This window comes from Schistocerca piceifrons, unplaced genomic scaffold, assembly GCF_021461385.2.
Source record: "Schistocerca piceifrons isolate TAMUIC-IGC-003096 unplaced genomic scaffold, iqSchPice1.1 HiC_scaffold_695, whole genome shotgun sequence".
Lineage (NCBI taxonomy): Eukaryota > Metazoa > Arthropoda > Insecta > Orthoptera > Acrididae > Schistocerca > Schistocerca piceifrons.
This window is the reverse complement of record NW_025728943.1, coordinates 133815-152066: the sequence shown is the minus strand read 5'-3', so window position 1 is coordinate 152066 and position 18252 is coordinate 133815. Positions and strand designations below refer to the sequence as shown.

Sequence of the window (18252 nt, the reverse complement as noted above, 5' to 3'; positions counted from 1 at the left end):
AGGCGGAGCTAGAATGCTCCATGTATCAAACATATGTGAGCTCAAGGAGGTTACACTTGAAGAAAAAGCGGCAGCTTAACGCGATCACAGCAAAGCCCCCGGCAGCTACGGGATTCGAAACCGCGCCTACAGAGAGTCTGGTGCCTTAAACCAGCGCCTTAAAGCGCTCGGCCACGCTACATGCGCTGCTTGGTGCGCCAGTGTTCCTAGCATTTGTACAAACAGTGCACGCCACAGCTTCCGGTTCTGCTGGGACTGGCTGCTCATCCATCGCACTTCAAACAACTGCCCTTTTCGACTACAGAGAGCAGCGGACGTCTGCGCTCTAGGAGGCGACATTACGTGTTGGGGATGAAGTGGTAGGGCAAACTGCGGCCTGCGGAACACGAGTGAAAAAATCAAGAGAGTACTGTCATTTCGAGTACTCGTCATTGCAACGGCAGCAAGGCAAAACTTTCAAAATTGCCGTGACCAGGATTCGAACCTGGGTTATTGCGGCCACAACGCAATGTCCTAACCACTAGACGATCACGGCCACGGACGCGCCCGCGAAAGCAGCTGCCTGTAATGCAAGTGGCGATACACAGCAGAGCCTAGGCCAAGGTGTACGCCACAGCAGTGTGAGACACGGTCTCCATCACATGTATACGAGCAAATGAACGTGCCTGCGCTGTCAGGACACTAACTACAGTGGTTAGCTGCATTCACCTCCGTGGCAATGTCTTGCAGTCCCCCAAGCCTCTTGACTACAGGTATGTGGCTGGATAACAAGTGGATAGACGCTTCATCTCTCTCGCCGTCAGGTGTTGCCGTGAATCATACTTAACGTAGCTTTCTGCACGCGTCAGCGTAGCGTCAGTCGAGCAAAGTCGAGACAAGTCGCATAAGAGGAGCAACAAAAACGCGCGATTCCGGTACCGGGAATCGAACCCGGGCCTCCTGGGTGAGAGCCAGGTATCCTAGCCACTAGACCACACCGGATAACGACGGCAGTGCTCTTTCCAGCGAACGCAGCAGCCACCCACGGTTAACTGACGACAACTGTAAAAAATCCGCTCTCTCGCGTTATAGAACGGCGTGCCCCGGACGCATTTCGGGGAGACGGACGCCAGCAATGATGAGAGCAAAAGGTGCCTACAAATCCTGTCGTTGCACCACGCACTGTTCTACGGCAATTCACCAAGCAGACGCTCACGCCTTGTTGTGCTGTTTCCTTTGCGGGCAATGAGTGCACCTGCCTTCGACACAGGAAACATTACACGTTTGGCAGCTGTGGGATTGGAACCCACGCCTCCGAAGAGAATGGTGCCTGAAACCAGCGCCTTAGACCGCTCGGCCACGCTACCTACACAACACGCGCGTCACAAGAGCTGCGTCCTACCCCACGAGAACACACCGCAACGGCACAAAAATGAGACGTAAAAAGTGGCAACGGTGGGATTCGAACCCACGCCTCCGAAGAGACTGGTGCCTAAAACCAGCGCCTTAGACCGCTCGGCCACGTTACCGTTGGAGCAGCAGCCGCAAAACGTTTCGTTTGTACTACAAAGATCACTTCGAAATGGAAGTATCTTGGCAATCGCCGTGCCATGTATTTCCACTGCTCTCCCACTGGAAGCGTCTCTTTAGGCCATCCACAGCAAGAAAAAGCCGTGCCCGCCGTATGGTAGCGACGCCACTTGTCTGTAGCTGTCGCAGTTAAGGAGACAGCGTCAAGAGACGTTTTCGTGCCGTGACCAGGTTTCGAACCTGGGCTTTCCGTAACCACTAAAGTATCGTAGCTGTAACTGTCAGGCGGAGCTAGAATGCTCCATGTATCAAACATATGTGAGCTCAAGGAGGTTACACTTGAAGACTAAGCGGCAGCTTAACGCGATCACAGCAAAGCCCCCGGCAGCTACGGGATTCGAAACCGCGCCTACAGAGAGTCTGGTGCCTTAAACCAGCGCCTTAAAGCGCTCGGCCACGCTACATGCGCTGCTTGGTGCGCCAGTGTTCCTAGCATTTGTACAAACAGTGCACGCCACAGCTTCCGGTTCTGCTGGGACTGGCTGCTCATCCATCGCACTTCAAACAACTGCCCTTTTCGACTACAGAGAGCAGCGGACGTCTGCGCTCTAGGAGGCGACATTACGTGTTGGGGATGAAGTGGTAGGGCAAACTGCGGCCTGCGGAACACGAGTGAAAAAATCAAGAGAGTACTGTCATTTCGAGTACTCGTCATTGCAACGGCAGCAAGGCAAAACTTTCAAAATTGCCGTGACCAGGATTCGAACCTGGGTTATTGCGGCCACAACGCAATGTCCTAACCACTAGACGATCACGGCCACGGACGCGCCCGCGAAAGCAGCTGCCTGTAATGCAAGTGGCGATACACAGCAGAGCCTAGGCCAAGGTGTACGCCACAGCAGTGTGAGACACGGTCTCCATCACATGTATACGAGCAAATGAACGTGCCTGCGCTGTCAGGACACTAACTACAGTGGTTAGCTGCATTCACCTCCGTGGCAATGTCTTGCAGTCCCCCAAGCCTCTTGACTACAGGTATGTGGCTGGATAACAAGTGGATAGACGCTTCATCTCTCTCGCCGTCAGGTGTTGCCGTGAATCATACTTAACGTAGCTTTCTGCACGCGTCAGCGTAGCGTCAGTCGAGCAAAGTCGAGACAAGTCGCATAAGAGGAGCAACAAAAACGCGCGATTCCGGTACCGGGAATCGAACCCGGGCCTCCTGGGTGAGAGCCAGGTATCCTAGCCACTAGACCACACCGGATAACGACGGCAGTGCTCTTTCCAGCGAACGCAGCAGCCACCCACGGTTAACTGACGACAACTGTAAAAAATCCGCTCTCTCGCGTTATAGAACGGCGTGCCCCGGACGCATTTCGGGGAGACGGACGCCAGCAATGATGAGAGCAAAAGGTGCCTACAAATCCTGTCGTTGCACCACGCACTGTTCTACGGCAATTCACCAAGCAGACGCTCACGCCTTGTTGTGCTGTTTCCTTTGCGGGCAATGAGTGCACCTGCCTTCGACACAGGAAACATTACGCGTTTGGCAGGAGTGGGATTGGAACCCACGCCTCCGAAGAGAATGGTGCCTGAAACCAGCGCCTTAGACCGCTCGGCCACGCTACCTACACAACACGCGCGTCACAAGAGCTGCGTCCTACCCCACGAGAACACACCGCAACGGCACAAAAATGAGACGTAAAAAGTGGCAACGGTGGGATTCGAACCCACGCCTCCGAAGAGACTGGTGCCTAAAACCAGCGCCTTAGACCGCTCGGCCACGTTACCGTTGGAGCAGCAGCCGCAAAACGTTTCGTTTGTACTACAAAGATCACTTCGAAATGGAAGTATCTTGGCAATCGCCGTGCCATGTATTTCCACTGCTCTCCCACTGGAAGCGTCTCTTTAGGCCATCCACAGCAAGAAAAAGCCGTGCCCGCCGTATGGTAGCGACGCCACTTGTCTGTAGCTGTCGCAGTTAAGGAGACAGCGTCAAGAGACGTTTTCGTGCCGTGACCAGGTTTCGAACCTGGGCTTTCCGTAACCACTAAAGTATCGTAGCTGTAACTGTCAGGCGGAGCTAGAATGCTCCATGTATCAAACATATGTGAGCTCAAGGAGGTTACACTTGAAGACTAAGCGGCAGCTTAACGCGATCACAGCAAAGCCCCCGGCAGCTACGGGATTCGAAACCGCGCCTACAGAGAGTCTGGTGCCTTAAACCAGCGCCTTAAAGCGCTCGGCCACGCTACATGCGCTGCTTGGTGCGCCAGTGTTCCTAGCATTTGTACAAACAGTGCACGCCACAGCTTCCGGTTCTGCTGGGACTGGCTGCTCATCCATCGCACTTCAAACAACTGCCCTTTTCGACTACAGAGAGCAGCGGACGTCTGCGCTCTAGGAGGCGACATTACGTGTTGGGGATGAAGTGGTAGGGCAAACTGCGGCCTGCGGAACACGAGTGAAAAAATCAAGAGAGTACTGTCATTTCGAGTACTCGTCATTGCAACGGCAGCAAGGCAAAACTTTCAAAATTGCCGTGACCAGGATTCGAACCTGGGTTATTGCGGCCACAACGCAATGTCCTAACCACTAGACGATCACGGCCACGGACGCGCCCGCGAAAGCAGCTGCCTGTAATGCAAGTGGCGATACACAGCAGAGCCTAGGCCAAGGTGTACGCCACAGCAGTGTGAGACACGGTCTCCATCACATGTATACGAGCAAATGAACGTGCCTGCGCTGTCAGGACACTAACTACAGTGGTTAGCTGCATTCACCTCCGTGGCAATGTCTTGCAGTCCCCCAAGCCTCTTGACTACAGGTATGTGGCTGGATAACAAGTGGATAGACGCTTCATCTCTCTCGCCGTCAGGTGTTGCCGTGAATCATACTTAACGTAGCTTTCTGCACGCGTCAGCGTAGCGTCAGTCGAGTGGTTAGCTGCATTCACCTCCGTGGCAATGTCTTGCAGTCCCCCAAGCCTCTTGACTACAGGTATGTGGCTGGATAACAAGTGGATAGACGCTTCATCTCTCTCGCCGTCAGGTGTTGCCGTGAATCATACTTAACGTAGCTTTCTGCACGCGTCAGCGTAGCGTCAGTCGAGCAAAGTCGAGACAAGTCGCATAAGAGGAGCAACAAAAACGCGCGATTCCGGTACCGGGAATCGAACCCGGGCCTCCTGGGTGAGAGCCAGGTATCCTAGCCACTAGACCACACCGGATAACGACGGCAGTGCTCTTTCCAGCGAACGCAGCAGCCACCCACGGTTAACTGACGACAACTGTAAAAAATCCGCTCTCTCGCGTTATAGAACGGCGTGCCCCGGACGCATTTCGGGGAGACGGACGCCAGCAATGATGAGAGCAAAAGGTGCCTACAAATCCTGTCGTTGCACCACGCACTGTTCTACGGCAATTCACCAAGCAGACGCTCACGCCTTGTTGTGCTGTTTCCTTTGCGGGCAATGAGTGCACCTGCCTTCGACACAGGAAACATTACACGTTTGGCAGGAGTGGGATTGGAACCCACGCCTCCGAAGAGAATGGTGCCTGAAACCAGCGCCTTAGACCGCTCGGCCACGCTACCTACACAACACGCGCGTCACAAGAGCTGCGTCCTACCCCACGAGAACACACCGCAACGGCACAAAAATGAGACGTAAAAAGTGGCAACGGTGGGATTCGAACCCACGCCTCCGAAGAGACTGGTGCCTAAAACCAGCGCCTTAGACCGCTCGGCCACGTTACCGTTGGAGCAGCAGCCGCAAAACGTTTCGTTTGTACTACAAAGATCACTTCGAAATGGAAGTATCTTGGCAATCGCCGTGCCATGTATTTCCACTGCTCTCCCACTGGAAGCGTCTCTTTAGGCCATCCACAGCAAGAAAAAGCCGTGCCCGCCGTATGGTAGCGACGCCACTTGTCTGTAGCTGTCGCAGTTAAGGAGACAGCGTCAAGAGACGTTTTCGTGCCGTGACCAGGTTTCGAACCTGGGCTTTCCGTAACCACTAAAGTATCGTAGCTGTAACTGTCAGGCGGAGCTAGAATGCTCCATGTATCAAACATATGTGAGCTCAAGGAGGTTACACTTGAAGACTAAGCGGCAGCTTAACGCGATCACAGCAAAGCCCCCGGCAGCTACGGGATTCGAAACCGCGCCTACAGAGAGTCTGGTGCCTTAAACCAGCGCCTTAAAGCGCTCGGCCACGCTACATGCGCTGCTTGGTGCGCCAGTGTTCCTAGCATTTGTACAAACAGTGCACGCCACAGCTTCCGGTTCTGCTGGGACTGGCTGCTCATCCATCGCACTTCAAACAACTGCCCTTTTCGACTACAGAGAGCAGCGGACGTCTGCGCTCTAGGAGGCGACATTACGTGTTGGGGATGAAGTGGTAGGGCAAACTGCGGCCTGCGGAACACGAGTGAAAAAATCAAGAGAGTACTGTCATTTCGAGTACTCGTCATTGCAACGGCAGCAAGGCAAAACTTTCAAAATTGCCGTGACCAGGATTCGAACCTGGGTTATTGCGGCCACAACGCAATGTCCTAACCACTAGACGATCACGGCCACGGACGCGCCCGCGAAAGCAGCTGCCTGTAATGCAAGTGGCGATACACAGCAGAGCCTAGGCCAAGGTGTACGCCACAGCAGTGTGAGACACGGTCTCCATCACATGTATACGAGCAAATGAACGTGCCTGCGCTGTCAGGACACTAACTACAGTGGTTAGCTGCATTCACCTCCGTGGCAATGTCTTGCAGTCCCCCAAGCCTCTTGACTACAGGTATGTGGCTGGATAACAAGTGGATAGACGCTTCATCTCTCTCGCCGTCAGGTGTTGCCGTGAATCATACTTAACGTAGCTTTCTGCACGCGTCAGCGTAGCGTCAGTCGAGCAAAGTCGAGACAAGTCGCATAAGAGGAGCAACAAAAACGCGCGATTCCGGTACCGGGAATCGAACCCGGGCCTCCTGGGTGAGAGCCAGGTATCCTAGCCACTAGACCACACCGGATAACGACGGCAGTGCTCTTTCCAGCGAACGCAGCAGCCACCCACGGTTAACTGACGACAACTGTAAAAAATCCGCTCTCTCGCGTTATAGAACGGCGTGCCCCGGACGCATTTCGGGGAGACGGACGCCAGCAATGATGAGAGCAAAAGGTGCCTACAAATCCTGTCGTTGCACCACGCACTGTTCTACGGCAATTCACCAAGCAGACGCTCACGCCTTGTTGTGCTGTTTCCTTTGCGGGCAATGAGTGCACCTGCCTTCGACACAGGAAACATTACACGTTTGGCAGCTGTGGGATTGGAACCCACGCCTCCGAAGAGAATGGTGCCTGAAACCAGCGCCTTAGACCGCTCGGCCACGCTACCTACACAACACGCGCGTCACAAGAGCTGCGTCCTACCCCACGAGAACACACCGCAACGGCACAAAAATGAGACGTAAAAAGTGGCAACGGTGGGATTCGAACCCACGCCTCCGAAGAGACTGGTGCCTAAAACCAGCGCCTTAGACCGCTCGGCCACGTTACCGTTGGAGCAGCAGCCGCAAAACGTTTCGTTTGTACTACAAAGATCACTTCGAAATGGAAGTATCTTGGCAATCGCCGTGCCATGTATTTCCACTGCTCTCCCACTGGAAGCGTCTCTTTAGGCCATCCACAGCAAGAAAAAGCCGTGCCCGCCGTATGGTAGCGACGCCACTTGTCTGTAGCTGTCGCAGTTAAGGAGACAGCGTCAAGAGACGTTTTCGTGCCGTGACCAGGTTTCGAACCTGGGCTTTCCGTAACCACTAAAGTATCGTAGCTGTAACTGTCAGGCGGAGCTAGAATGCTCCATGTATCAAACATATGTGAGCTCAAGGAGGTTACACTTGAAGACTAAGCGGCAGCTTAACGCGATCACAGCAAAGCCCCCGGCAGCTACGGGATTCGAAACCGCGCCTACAGAGAGTCTGGTGCCTTAAACCAGCGCCTTAAAGCGCTCGGCCACGCTACATGCGCTGCTTGGTGCGCCAGTGTTCCTAGCATTTGTACAAACAGTGCACGCCACAGCTTCCGGTTCTGCTGGGACTGGCTGCTCATCCATCGCACTTCAAACAACTGCCCTTTTCGACTACAGAGAGCAGCGGACGTCTGCGCTCTAGGAGGCGACATTACGTGTTGGGGATGAAGTGGTAGGGCAAACTGCGGCCTGCGGAACACGAGTGAAAAAATCAAGAGAGTACTGTCATTTCGAGTACTCGTCATTGCAACGGCAGCAAGGCAAAACTTTCAAAATTGCCGTGACCAGGATTCGAACCTGGGTTATTGCGGCCACAACGCAATGTCCTAACCACTAGACGATCACGGCCACGGACGCGCCCGCGAAAGCAGCTGCCTGTAATGCAAGTGGCGATACACAGCAGAGCCTAGGCCAAGGTGTACGCCACAGCAGTGTGAGACACGGTCTCCATCACATGTATACGAGCAAATGAACGTGCCTGCGCTGTCAGGACACTAACTACAGTGGTTAGCTGCATTCACCTCCGTGGCAATGTCTTGCAGTCCCCCAAGCCTCTTGACTACAGGTATGTGGCTGGATAACAAGTGGATAGACGCTTCATCTCTCTCGCCGTCAGGTGTTGCCGTGAATCATACTTAACGTAGCTTTCTGCACGCGTCAGCGTAGCGTCAGTCGAGCAAAGTCGAGACAAGTCGCATAAGAGGAGCAACAAAAACGCGCGATTCCGGTACCGGGAATCGAACCCGGGCCTCCTGGGTGAGAGCCAGGTATCCTAGCCACTAGACCACACCGGATAACGACGGCAGTGCTCTTTCCAGCGAACGCAGCAGCCACCCACGGTTAACTGACGACAACTGTAAAAAATCCGCTCTCTCGCGTTATAGAACGGCGTGCCCCGGACGCATTTCGGGGAGACGGACGCCAGCAATGATGAGAGCAAAAGGTGCCTACAAATCCTGTCGTTGCACCACGCACTGTTCTACGGCAATTCACCAAGCAGACGCTCACGCCTTGTTGTGCTGTTTCCTTTGCGGGCAATGAGTGCACCTGCCTTCGACACAGGAAACATTACGCGTTTGGCAGGAGTGGGATTGGAACCCACGCCTCCGAAGAGAATGGTGCCTGAAACCAGCGCCTTAGACCGCTCGGCCACGCTACCTACACAACACGCGCGTCACAAGAGCTGCGTCCTACCCCACGAGAACACACCGCAACGGCACAAAAATGAGACGTAAAAAGTGGCAACGGTGGGATTCGAACCCACGCCTCCGAAGAGACTGGTGCCTAAAACCAGCGCCTTAGACCGCTCGGCCACGTTACCGTTGGAGCAGCAGCCGCAAAACGTTTCGTTTGTACTACAAAGATCACTTCGAAATGGAAGTATCTTGGCAATCGCCGTGCCATGTATTTCCACTGCTCTCCCACTGGAAGCGTCTCTTTAGGCCATCCACAGCAAGAAAAAGCCGTGCCCGCCGTATGGTAGCGACGCCACTTGTCTGTAGCTGTCGCAGTTAAGGAGACAGCGTCAAGAGACGTTTTCGTGCCGTGACCAGGTTTCGAACCTGGGCTTTCCGTAACCACTAAAGTATCGTAGCTGTAACTGTCAGGCGGAGCTAGAATGCTCCATGTATCAAACATATGTGAGCTCAAGGAGGTTACACTTGAAGACTAAGCGGCAGCTTAACGCGATCACAGCAAAGCCCCCGGCAGCTACGGGATTCGAAACCGCGCCTACAGAGAGTCTGGTGCCTTAAACCAGCGCCTTAAAGCGCTCGGCCACGCTACATGCGCTGCTTGGTGCGCCAGTGTTCCTAGCATTTGTACAAACAGTGCACGCCACAGCTTCCGGTTCTGCTGGGACTGGCTGCTCATCCATCGCACTTCAAACAACTGCCCTTTTCGACTACAGAGAGCAGCGGACGTCTGCGCTCTAGGAGGCGACATTACGTGTTGGGGATGAAGTGGTAGGGCAAACTGCGGCCTGCGGAACACGAGTGAAAAAATCAAGAGAGTACTGTCATTTCGAGTACTCGTCATTGCAACGGCAGCAAGGCAAAACTTTCAAAATTGCCGTGACCAGGATTCGAACCTGGGTTATTGCGGCCACAACGCAATGTCCTAACCACTAGACGATCACGGCCACGGACGCGCCCGCGAAAGCAGCTGCCTGTAATGCAAGTGGCGATACACAGCAGAGCCTAGGCCAAGGTGTACGCCACAGCAGTGTGAGACACGGTCTCCATCACATGTATACGAGCAAATGAACGTGCCTGCGCTGTCAGGACACTAACTACAGTGGTTAGCTGCATTCACCTCCGTGGCAATGTCTTGCAGTCCCCCAAGCCTCTTGACTACAGGTATGTGGCTGGATAACAAGTGGATAGACGCTTCATCTCTCTCGCCGTCAGGTGTTGCCGTGAATCATACTTAACGTAGCTTTCTGCACGCGTCAGCGTAGCGTCAGTCGAGTGGTTAGCTGCATTCACCTCCGTGGCAATGTCTTGCAGTCCCCCAAGCCTCTTGACTACAGGTATGTGGCTGGATAACAAGTGGATAGACGCTTCATCTCTCTCGCCGTCAGGTGTTGCCGTGAATCATACTTAACGTAGCTTTCTGCACGCGTCAGCGTAGCGTCAGTCGAGCAAAGTCGAGACAAGTCGCATAAGAGGAGCAACAAAAACGCGCGATTCCGGTACCGGGAATCGAACCCGGGCCTCCTGGGTGAGAGCCAGGTATCCTAGCCACTAGACCACACCGGATAACGACGGCAGTGCTCTTTCCAGCGAACGCAGCAGCCACCCACGGTTAACTGACGACAACTGTAAAAAATCCGCTCTCTCGCGTTATAGAACGGCGTGCCCCGGACGCATTTCGGGGAGACGGACGCCAGCAATGATGAGAGCAAAAGGTGCCTACAAATCCTGTCGTTGCACCACGCACTGTTCTACGGCAATTCACCAAGCAGACGCTCACGCCTTGTTGTGCTGTTTCCTTTGCGGGCAATGAGTGCACCTGCCTTCGACACAGGAAACATTACACGTTTGGCAGGAGTGGGATTGGAACCCACGCCTCCGAAGAGAATGGTGCCTGAAACCAGCGCCTTAGACCGCTCGGCCACGCTACCTACACAACACGCGCGTCACAAGAGCTGCGTCCTACCCCACGAGAACACACCGCAACGGCACAAAAATGAGACGTAAAAAGTGGCAACGGTGGGATTCGAACCCACGCCTCCGAAGAGACTGGTGCCTAAAACCAGCGCCTTAGACCGCTCGGCCACGTTACCGTTGGAGCAGCAGCCGCAAAACGTTTCGTTTGTACTACAAAGATCACTTCGAAATGGAAGTATCTTGGCAATCGCCGTGCCATGTATTTCCACTGCTCTCCCACTGGAAGCGTCTCTTTAGGCCATCCACAGCAAGAAAAAGCCGTGCCCGCCGTATGGTAGCGACGCCACTTGTCTGTAGCTGTCGCAGTTAAGGAGACAGCGTCAAGAGACGTTTTCGTGCCGTGACCAGGTTTCGAACCTGGGCTTTCCGTAACCACTAAAGTATCGTAGCTGTAACTGTCAGGCGGAGCTAGAATGCTCCATGTATCAAACATATGTGAGCTCAAGGAGGTTACACTTGAAGAAAAAGCGGCAGCTTAACGCGATCACAGCAAAGCCCCCGGCAGCTACGGGATTCGAAACCGCGCCTACAGAGAGTCTGGTGCCTTAAACCAGCGCCTTAAAGCGCTCGGCCACGCTACATGCGCTGCTTGGTGCGCCAGTGTTCCTAGCATTTGTACAAACAGTGCACGCCACAGCTTCCGGTTCTGCTGGGACTGGCTGCTCATCCATCGCACTTCAAACAACTGCCCTTTTCGACTACAGAGAGCAGCGGACGTCTGCGCTCTAGGAGGCGACATTACGTGTTGGGGATGAAGTGGTAGGGCAAACTGCGGCCTGCGGAACACGAGTGAAAAAATCAAGAGAGTACTGTCATTTCGAGTACTCGTCATTGCAACGGCAGCAAGGCAAAACTTTCAAAATTGCCGTGACCAGGATTCGAACCTGGGTTATTGCGGCCACAACGCAATGTCCTAACCACTAGACGATCACGGCCACGGACGCGCCCGCGAAAGCAGCTGCCTGTAATGCAAGTGGCGATACACAGCAGAGCCTAGGCCAAGGTGTACGCCACAGCAGTGTGAGACACGGTCTCCATCACATGTATACGAGCAAATGAACGTGCCTGCGCTGTCAGGACACTAACTACAGTGGTTAGCTGCATTCACCTCCGTGGCAATGTCTTGCAGTCCCCCAAGCCTCTTGACTACAGGTATGTGGCTGGATAACAAGTGGATAGACGCTTCATCTCTCTCGCCGTCAGGTGTTGCCGTGAATCATACTTAACGTAGCTTTCTGCACGCGTCAGCGTAGCGTCAGTCGAGCAAAGTCGAGACAAGTCGCATAAGAGGAGCAACAAAAACGCGCGATTCCGGTACCGGGAATCGAACCCGGGCCTCCTGGGTGAGAGCCAGGTATCCTAGCCACTAGACCACACCGGATAACGACGGCAGTGCTCTTTCCAGCGAACGCAGCAGCCACCCACGGTTAACTGACGACAACTGTAAAAAATCCGCTCTCTCGCGTTATAGAACGGCGTGCCCCGGACGCATTTCGGGGAGACGGACGCCAGCAATGATGAGAGCAAAAGGTGCCTACAAATCCTGTCGTTGCACCACGCACTGTTCTACGGCAATTCACCAAGCAGACGCTCACGCCTTGTTGTGCTGTTTCCTTTGCGGGCAATGAGTGCACCTGCCTTCGACACAGGAAACATTACACGTTTGGCAGCTGTGGGATTGGAACCCACGCCTCCGAAGAGAATGGTGCCTGAAACCAGCGCCTTAGACCGCTCGGCCACGCTACCTACACAACACGCGCGTCACAAGAGCTGCGTCCTACCCCACGAGAACACACCGCAACGGCACAAAAATGAGACGTAAAAAGTGGCAACGGTGGGATTCGAACCCACGCCTCCGAAGAGACTGGTGCCTAAAACCAGCGCCTTAGACCGCTCGGCCACGTTACCGTTGGAGCAGCAGCCGCAAAACGTTTCGTTTGTACTACAAAGATCACTTCGAAATGGAAGTATCTTGGCAATCGCCGTGCCATGTATTTCCACTGCTCTCCCACTGGAAGCGTCTCTTTAGGCCATCCACAGCAAGAAAAAGCCGTGCCCGCCGTATGGTAGCGACGCCACTTGTCTGTAGCTGTCGCAGTTAAGGAGACAGCGTCAAGAGACGTTTTCGTGCCGTGACCAGGTTTCGAACCTGGGCTTTCCGTAACCACTAAAGTATCGTAGCTGTAACTGTCAGGCGGAGCTAGAATGCTCCATGTATCAAACATATGTGAGCTCAAGGAGGTTACACTTGAAGACTAAGCGGCAGCTTAACGCGATCACAGCAAAGCCCCCGGCAGCTACGGGATTCGAAACCGCGCCTACAGAGAGTCTGGTGCCTTAAACCAGCGCCTTAAAGCGCTCGGCCACGCTACATGCGCTGCTTGGTGCGCCAGTGTTCCTAGCATTTGTACAAACAGTGCACGCCACAGCTTCCGGTTCTGCTGGGACTGGCTGCTCATCCATCGCACTTCAAACAACTGCCCTTTTCGACTACAGAGAGCAGCGGACGTCTGCGCTCTAGGAGGCGACATTACGTGTTGGGGATGAAGTGGTAGGGCAAACTGCGGCCTGCGGAACACGAGTGAAAAAATCAAGAGAGTACTGTCATTTCGAGTACTCGTCATTGCAACGGCAGCAAGGCAAAACTTTCAAAATTGCCGTGACCAGGATTCGAACCTGGGTTATTGCGGCCACAACGCAATGTCCTAACCACTAGACGATCACGGCCACGGACGCGCCCGCGAAAGCAGCTGCCTGTAATGCAAGTGGCGATACACAGCAGAGCCTAGGCCAAGGTGTACGCCACAGCAGTGTGAGACACGGTCTCCATCACATGTATACGAGCAAATGAACGTGCCTGCGCTGTCAGGACACTAACTACAGTGGTTAGCTGCATTCACCTCCTTGGCAATGTCTTGCAGTCCCCCAAGCCTCTTGACTACAGGTATGTGGCTGGATAACAAGTGGATAGACGCTTCATCTCTCTCGCCGTCAGGTGTTGCCGTGAATCATACTTAACGTAGCTTTCTGCACGCGTCAGCGTAGCGTCAGTCGAGCAAAGTCGAGACAAGTCGCATAAGAGGAGCAACAAAAACGCGCGATTCCGGTACCGGGAATCGAACCCGGGCCTCCTGGGTGAGAGCCAGGTATCCTAGCCACTAGACCACACCGGATAACGACGGCAGTGCTCTTTCCAGCGAACGCAGCAGCCACCCACGGTTAACTGACGACAACTGTAAAAAATCCGCTCTCTCGCGTTATAGAACGGCGTGCCCCGGACGCATTTCGGGGAGACGGACGCCAGCAATGATGAGAGCAAAAGGTGCCTACAAATCCTGTCGTTGCACCACGCACTGTTCTACGGCAATTCACCAAGCAGACGCTCACGCCTTGTTGTGCTGTTTCCTTTGCGGGCAATGAGTGCACCTGCCTTCGACACAGGAAACATTACGCGTTTGGCAGGAGTGGGATTGGAACCCACGCCTCCGAAGAGAATGGTGCCTGAAACCAGCGCCTTAGACCGCTCGGCCACGCTACCTACACAACACGCGCGTCACAAGAGCTGCGTCCTACCCCACGAGAACACACCGCAACGGCACAAAAATGAGACGTAAAAAGTGGCAACGGTGGGATTCGAACCCACGCCTCCGAAGAGACTGGTGCCTAAAACCAGCGCCTTAGACCGCTCGGCCACGTTACCGTTGGAGCAGCAGCCGCAAAACGTTTCGTTTGTACTACAAAGATCACTTCGAAATGGAAGTATCTTGGCAATCGCCGTGCCATGTATTTCCACTGCTCTCCCACTGGAAGCGTCTCTTTAGGCCATCCACAGCAAGAAAAAGCCGTGCCCGCCGTATGGTAGCGACGCCACTTGTCTGTAGCTGTCGCAGTTAAGGAGACAGCGTCAAGAGACGTTTTCGTGCCGTGACCAGGTTTCGAACCTGGGCTTTCCGTAACCACTAAAGTATCGTAGCTGTAACTGTCAGGCGGAGCTAGAATGCTCCATGTATCAAACATATGTGAGCTCAAGGAGGTTACACTTGAAGACTAAGCGGCAGCTTAACGCGATCACAGCAAAGCCCCCGGCAGCTACGGGATTCGAAACCGCGCCTACAGAGAGTCTGGTGCCTTAAACCAGCGCCTTAAAGCGCTCGGCCACGCTACATGCGCTGCTTGGTGCGCCAGTGTTCCTAGCATTTGTACAAACAGTGCACGCCACAGCTTCCGGTTCTGCTGGGACTGGCTGCTCATCCATCGCACTTCAAACAACTGCCCTTTTCGACTACAGAGAGCAGCGGACGTCTGCGCTCTAGGAGGCGACATTACGTGTTGGGGATGAAGTGGTAGGGCAAACTGCGGCCTGCGGAACACGAGTGAAAAAATCAAGAGAGTACTGTCATTTCGAGTACTCGTCATTGCAACGGCAGCAAGGCAAAACTTTCAAAATTGCCGTGACCAGGATTCGAACCTGGGTTATTGCGGCCACAACGCAATGTCCTAACCACTAGACGATCACGGCCACGGACGCGCCCGCGAAAGCAGCTGCCTGTAATGCAAGTGGCGATACACAGCAGAGCCTAGGCCAAGGTGTACGCCACAGCAGTGTGAGACACGGTCTCCATCACATGTATACGAGCAAATGAACGTGCCTGCGCTGTCAGGACACTAACTACAGTGGTTAGCTGCATTCACCTCCGTGGCAATGTCTTGCAGTCCCCCAAGCCTCTTGACTACAGGTATGTGGCTGGATAACAAGTGGATAGACGCTTCATCTCTCTCGCCGTCAGGTGTTGCCGTGAATCATACTTAACGTAGCTTTCTGAACGCGTCAGCGTAGCGTCAGTCGAGTGGTTAGCTGCATTCACCTCCGTGGCAATGTCTTGCAGTCCCCCAAGCCTCTTGACTACAGGTATGTGGCTGGATAACAAGTGGATAGACGCTTCATCTCTCTCGCCGTCAGGTGTTGCCGTGAATCATACTTAACGTAGCTTTCTGCACGCGTCAGCGTAGCGTCAGTCGAGCAAAGTCGAGACAAGTCGCATAAGAGGAGCAACAAAAACGCGCGATTCCGGTACCGGGAATCGAACCCGGGCCTCCTGGGTGAGAGCCAGGTATCCTAGCCACTAGACCACACCGGATAACGACGGCAGTGCTCTTTCCAGCGAACGCAGCAGCCACCCACGGTTAACTGACGACAACTGTAAAAAATCCGCTCTCTCGCGTTATAGAACGGCGTGCCCCGGACGCATTTCGGGGAGACGGACGCCAGCAATGATGAGAGCAAAAGGTGCCTACAAATCCTGTCGTTGCACCACGCACTGTTCTACGGCAATTCACCAAGCAGACGCTCACGCCTTGTTGTGCTGTTTCCTTTGCGGGCAATGAGTGCACCTGCCTTCGACACAGGAAACATTACACGTTTGGCAGGAGTGGGATTGGAACCCACGCCTCCGAAGAGAATGGTGCCTGAAACCAGCGCCTTAGACCGCTCGGCCACGCTACCTACACAACACGCGCGTCACAAGAGCTGCGTCCTACCCCACGAGAACACACCGCAACGGCACAAAAATGAGACGTAAAAAGTGGCAACGGTGGGATTCGAACCCACGCCTCCGAAGAGACTGGTGCCTAAAACCAGCGCCTTAGACCGCTCGGCCACGTTACCGTTGGAGCAGCAGCCGCAAAACGTTTCGTTTGTACTACAAAGATCACTTCGAAATGGAAGTATCTTGGCAATCGCCGTGCCATGTATTTCCACTGCTCTCCCACTGGAAGCGTCTCTTTAGGCCATCCACAGCAAGAAAAAGCCGTGCCCGCCGTATGGTAGCGACGCCACTTGTCTGTAGCTGTCGCAGTTAAGGAGACAGCGTCAAGAGACGTTTTCGTGCCGTGACCAGGTTTCGAACCTGGGCTTTCCGTAACCACTAAAGTATCGTAGCTGTAACTGTCAGGCGGAGCTAGAATGCTCCATGTATCAAACATATGTGAGCTCAAGGAGGTTACACTTGAAGAAAAAGCGGCAGCTTAACGCGATCACAGCAAAGCCCCCGGCAGCTACGGGATTCGAAACCGCGCCTACAGAGAGTCTGGTGCCTTAAACCAGCGCCTTAAAGCGCTCGGCCACGCTACATGCGCTGCTTGGTGCGCCAGTGTTCCTAGCATTTGTACAAACAGTGCACGCCACAGCTTCCGGTTCTGCTGGGACTGGCTGCTCATCCATCGCACTTCAAACAACTGCCCTTTTCGACTACAGAGAGCAGCGGACGTCTGCGCTCTAGGAGGCGACATTACGTGTTGGGGATGAAGTGGTAGGGCAAACTGCGGCCTGCGGAACACGAGTGAAAAAATCAAGAGAGTACTGTCATTTCGAGTACTCGTCATTGCAACGGCAGCAAGGCAAAACTTTCAAAATTGCCGTGACCAGGATTCGAACCTGGGTTATTGCGGCCACAACGCAATGTCCTAACCACTAGACGATCACGGCCACGGACGCGCCCGCGAAAGCAGCTGCCTGTAATGCAAGTGGCGATACACAGCAGAGCCTAGGCCAAGGTGTACGCCACAGCAGTGTGAGACACGGTCTCCATCACATGTATACGAGCAAATGAACGTGCCTGCGCTGTCAGGACACTAACTACAGTGGTTAGCTGCATTCACCTCCGTGGCAATGTCTTGCAGTCCCCCAAGCCTCTTGACTACAGGTATGTGGCTGGATAACAAGTGGATAGACGCTTCATCTCTCTCGCCGTCAGGTGTTGCCGTGAATCATACTTAACGTAGCTTTCTGCACGCGTCAGCGTAGCGTCAGTCGAGCAAAGTCGAGACAAGTCGCATAAGAGGAGCAACAAAAACGCGCGATTCCGGTACCGGGAATCGAACCCGGGCCTCCTGGGTGAGAGCCAGGTATCCTAGCCACTAGACCACACCGGATAACGACGGCAGTGCTCTTTCCAGCGAACGCAGCAGCCACCCACGGTTAACTGACGACAACTGTAAAAAATCCGCTCTCTCGCGTTATAGAACGGCGTGCCCCGGACGCATTTCGGGGAGACGGACGCCAGCAATGATGAGAGCAAAAGGTGCCTACAAATCCTGTCGTTGCACCACGCACTGTTCTACGGCAATTCACCAAGCAGACGCTCACGCCTTGTTGTGCTGTTTCCTTTGCGGGCAATGAGTGCACCTGCCTTCGACACAGGAAACATTACACGTTTGGCAGGAGTGGGATTGGAACCCACGCCTCCGAAGAGAATGGTGCCTGAAACCAGCGCCTTAGACCGCTCGGCCACGCTACCTACACAACACGCGCGTCACAAGAGCTGCGTCCTACCCCACGAGAACACACCGCAACGGCACAAAAATGAGACGTAAAAAGTGGCAACGGTGGGATTCGAACCCACGCCTCCGAAGAGACTGGTGCCTAAAACCAGCGCCTTAGACCGCTCGGCCACGTTACCGTTGGAGCAGCAGCCGCAAAACGTTTCGTTTGTACTACAAAGATCACTTCGAAATGGAAGTATCTTGGCAATCGCCGTGCCATGTATTTCCACTGCT

At 54.2% G+C, this 18252-nt stretch overlaps 30 non-coding genes across 30 annotated transcripts; all 30 read right to left on the bottom strand.

Moving 5' to 3' along the window:
* Positions 1-463: 463 nt before the first annotated feature.
* Positions 464-535, bottom strand: Trnah-gug. The gene has a single exon. It is a non-coding gene; the product is annotated as a tRNA-His (tRNA).
* Positions 536-909: 374 nt separating this feature from the next.
* Positions 910-981, bottom strand: Trnae-cuc. Its single transcript has one exon. It is a non-coding gene; the product is annotated as a tRNA-Glu (tRNA).
* A 445-nt stretch (positions 982-1426) lies between these two features.
* Trnal-uag lies at positions 1427-1508 on the bottom strand. The gene has a single exon. It is a non-coding gene; the product is annotated as a tRNA-Leu (tRNA).
* Positions 1509-2255: 747 nt separating this feature from the next.
* Trnah-gug lies at positions 2256-2327 on the bottom strand. The gene has a single exon. It is a non-coding gene; the product is annotated as a tRNA-His (tRNA).
* Positions 2328-2701: 374 nt separating this feature from the next.
* On the bottom strand, positions 2702-2773 carry Trnae-cuc. Its single transcript has one exon. It is a non-coding gene; the product is annotated as a tRNA-Glu (tRNA).
* A 445-nt stretch (positions 2774-3218) lies between these two features.
* On the bottom strand, positions 3219-3300 carry Trnal-uag. Its single transcript has one exon. It is a non-coding gene; the product is annotated as a tRNA-Leu (tRNA).
* Positions 3301-4047: 747 nt separating this feature from the next.
* Trnah-gug lies at positions 4048-4119 on the bottom strand. The gene has a single exon. It is a non-coding gene; the product is annotated as a tRNA-His (tRNA).
* Positions 4120-4666: 547 nt separating this feature from the next.
* Positions 4667-4738, bottom strand: Trnae-cuc. The gene has a single exon. It is a non-coding gene; the product is annotated as a tRNA-Glu (tRNA).
* A 445-nt stretch (positions 4739-5183) lies between these two features.
* Trnal-uag lies at positions 5184-5265 on the bottom strand. The gene has a single exon. It is a non-coding gene; the product is annotated as a tRNA-Leu (tRNA).
* A 747-nt stretch (positions 5266-6012) lies between these two features.
* Positions 6013-6084, bottom strand: Trnah-gug. The gene has a single exon. It is a non-coding gene; the product is annotated as a tRNA-His (tRNA).
* Positions 6085-6458: 374 nt separating this feature from the next.
* On the bottom strand, positions 6459-6530 carry Trnae-cuc. The gene has a single exon. It is a non-coding gene; the product is annotated as a tRNA-Glu (tRNA).
* A 445-nt stretch (positions 6531-6975) lies between these two features.
* On the bottom strand, positions 6976-7057 carry Trnal-uag. Its single transcript has one exon. It is a non-coding gene; the product is annotated as a tRNA-Leu (tRNA).
* A 747-nt stretch (positions 7058-7804) lies between these two features.
* On the bottom strand, positions 7805-7876 carry Trnah-gug. Its single transcript has one exon. It is a non-coding gene; the product is annotated as a tRNA-His (tRNA).
* Positions 7877-8250: 374 nt separating this feature from the next.
* Positions 8251-8322, bottom strand: Trnae-cuc. The gene has a single exon. It is a non-coding gene; the product is annotated as a tRNA-Glu (tRNA).
* Positions 8323-8767: 445 nt separating this feature from the next.
* On the bottom strand, positions 8768-8849 carry Trnal-uag. Its single transcript has one exon. It is a non-coding gene; the product is annotated as a tRNA-Leu (tRNA).
* A 747-nt stretch (positions 8850-9596) lies between these two features.
* Positions 9597-9668, bottom strand: Trnah-gug. Its single transcript has one exon. It is a non-coding gene; the product is annotated as a tRNA-His (tRNA).
* A 547-nt stretch (positions 9669-10215) lies between these two features.
* Trnae-cuc lies at positions 10216-10287 on the bottom strand. The gene has a single exon. It is a non-coding gene; the product is annotated as a tRNA-Glu (tRNA).
* A 445-nt stretch (positions 10288-10732) lies between these two features.
* Trnal-uag lies at positions 10733-10814 on the bottom strand. The gene has a single exon. It is a non-coding gene; the product is annotated as a tRNA-Leu (tRNA).
* Positions 10815-11561: 747 nt separating this feature from the next.
* Positions 11562-11633, bottom strand: Trnah-gug. The gene has a single exon. It is a non-coding gene; the product is annotated as a tRNA-His (tRNA).
* A 374-nt stretch (positions 11634-12007) lies between these two features.
* Trnae-cuc lies at positions 12008-12079 on the bottom strand. The gene has a single exon. It is a non-coding gene; the product is annotated as a tRNA-Glu (tRNA).
* Positions 12080-12524: 445 nt separating this feature from the next.
* On the bottom strand, positions 12525-12606 carry Trnal-uag. Its single transcript has one exon. It is a non-coding gene; the product is annotated as a tRNA-Leu (tRNA).
* Positions 12607-13353: 747 nt separating this feature from the next.
* Trnah-gug lies at positions 13354-13425 on the bottom strand. Its single transcript has one exon. It is a non-coding gene; the product is annotated as a tRNA-His (tRNA).
* A 374-nt stretch (positions 13426-13799) lies between these two features.
* On the bottom strand, positions 13800-13871 carry Trnae-cuc. The gene has a single exon. It is a non-coding gene; the product is annotated as a tRNA-Glu (tRNA).
* A 445-nt stretch (positions 13872-14316) lies between these two features.
* Positions 14317-14398, bottom strand: Trnal-uag. The gene has a single exon. It is a non-coding gene; the product is annotated as a tRNA-Leu (tRNA).
* A 747-nt stretch (positions 14399-15145) lies between these two features.
* Positions 15146-15217, bottom strand: Trnah-gug. Its single transcript has one exon. It is a non-coding gene; the product is annotated as a tRNA-His (tRNA).
* A 547-nt stretch (positions 15218-15764) lies between these two features.
* Trnae-cuc lies at positions 15765-15836 on the bottom strand. The gene has a single exon. It is a non-coding gene; the product is annotated as a tRNA-Glu (tRNA).
* Positions 15837-16281: 445 nt separating this feature from the next.
* Positions 16282-16363, bottom strand: Trnal-uag. Its single transcript has one exon. It is a non-coding gene; the product is annotated as a tRNA-Leu (tRNA).
* Positions 16364-17110: 747 nt separating this feature from the next.
* Positions 17111-17182, bottom strand: Trnah-gug. Its single transcript has one exon. It is a non-coding gene; the product is annotated as a tRNA-His (tRNA).
* Positions 17183-17556: 374 nt separating this feature from the next.
* Trnae-cuc lies at positions 17557-17628 on the bottom strand. Its single transcript has one exon. It is a non-coding gene; the product is annotated as a tRNA-Glu (tRNA).
* A 445-nt stretch (positions 17629-18073) lies between these two features.
* Positions 18074-18155, bottom strand: Trnal-uag. The gene has a single exon. It is a non-coding gene; the product is annotated as a tRNA-Leu (tRNA).
* Between the last annotated feature and the right edge of the window lie 97 nt (positions 18156-18252).